Below are 2,015 nucleotides of genomic sequence, written 5' to 3'. Positions count from 1 at the left end.
CGCATGCCTGTAGTCCCAGCTACTCGGGAGGCTGAGGCAGGAGGATCGCTTGAGCCCAGGAGTTTGAGGTTGCTGTGAGCTAGGATGACACCACGGCACTCTAGCCCAGGCAAAAGAGTGAGACTCTGTCTCAAAAAAAAAAAAAAAACTCCTGTGCTGATCAGTAGTGAGATCGGGTCTGTGAATAGCCTCTGCACTATAGCCTGAGCAATATAGAGAGACTCCATCTCATTTTTAAAAAATAAAAATAAATTTTAAAAAATCCAATCTTCTGGTTCTCTTGGTAGTTCTCCCGTGCCAAATTTCAGACTTTTTAGAGAATAACTAATTCAGCAATTCTTCTCTATATCATTTTATCCTGTATCTTTGACTCAACCCAACAGCACTCTCACATATTACTTATATATATGTCTGCAATAAAGGATAACAGCAATTTTTTTATTGAGTGCTTTTCTTTTTTTTTTTAGAGATGGGGTCTCCTTGCTAAATTTTCCAGGCTGGCCATAAACTCTTGGGCCCAATGGATCCTCCTGCCTCAGCCTCCCAAGTAGCTGCGGTTACCAGTATGCACCACTGCTGAGTGCTTATTTTGTGTCTTTACATATGTTATCTCTAATCCTTTACAACAATCCAGATAAAGATAGTGAGGATCAAATTAAGCACTTGCCCAAACTCACATAGCCAGTAAGTGGTAGAACCAGGATTCAAATCCAGCTTTTCTCATTAAAACAACCTGCCTCTCTATATCTCCTGTGTATTCCTTAAAATTTATTGAACACTTACAGTGTACCAGGCATTACTCTAACTTCACACAGATTATCTCATTTAATCCTTACAAAAATTCTCTGAGATAGGTACCATTATTATCTCCATTTTACATATAAGGAAATCAAGGTATGGAGAAGAAACTATCCTACCACAGTCTCATGGCTAGAAAGTAGAACCCAAGATTCAAACAAAGGCTGCTTGACTTTGGTTATACCCTTAAGCATTGCATCATACTTCTCACTCATACCCATATCAATTCCACCTTCAATGTCTTTTGTTGCCTGGGCTAGAGTGGAGTGGCATCATCATAGCTCACTGCAACCTGAAACTCCGGGGCTCAAGGGATGCTCCTGCCTCAGTCTCGTAAGTAGCTGGGATTACAGGCCCATGCCACCATGTATGGCTAATTTTTCTATATTTTGTAGAGACAGGGTTTCACTCTTGCTCAGGCTGGTCTCAAACTCCTGGCCTCAAGCAATCCTCCTGCCTCGGCCTCCCAAAATGCTAGGATTACAGGTATGAGCCACCATGCTAGCCCTTCTAACAGAATCTTTAGAAAGCTCAAATATTTTTAAACTTTGCATGTCTGGAAGGATATATGTCAAACTGTATTTTTGAAATTTTTAATTGACACATAATAACTGTACATATTTATGGGGTAAAATTGTATTTTAATTTTCATTACAAAAAGCACACATATTTTAAGAAAGATGAATAAATTCTTATTTTTTTAAACAGTAAAAATCCAATAAAAAAACTTAAAGTAAAAAAAAAAAAGTAAAAACCATGTTTGAAAATATTGCCTTATTCTGGCAGCTTCCAGGGCCTCCCATAAGGACCTTAGAAGCTCAGCAAAAACCATTCAACGATGATTCTTTGGAAATATGGCATTAGCTGAATTAAACTGCAGAAGAAAAAGCACCCCTGTGAGCATGCTTCACAAGGAGTGCCTTAGAGGCAGTATATCATAATGGTTAAAAGCAGAGACTTAGGAATCAGACTGACCTATGTTTGATTTCTATTTTAAGCACTTATTAGCTGAGTGACTTTAGGCAAGATACTTTAACTCTCTAAGCCTCAATTACCTAATCTGTAAACTGGCAGTAACATCTATATCATAAGATTGTGAAGTAAATTAGATTATATAGTCTAAGTGCTTCTTTTTTTTTTTTTTTGAGACAAAGTCTTGCTCTGTTGCCCAGGCTGGAGTGCTGTGGCGTCAGCCTAGCTCACAGCAACCTCCAACT

Source organism: Propithecus coquereli, unplaced genomic scaffold (assembly GCF_000956105.1).
Source record: "Propithecus coquereli isolate 6110/MARCELLA unplaced genomic scaffold, Pcoq_1.0 Scaffold477, whole genome shotgun sequence".
Taxonomy (NCBI): Eukaryota; Metazoa; Chordata; class Mammalia; order Primates; family Indriidae; genus Propithecus; species Propithecus coquereli.
Note: the sequence above shows the minus strand (reverse complement) of the source record.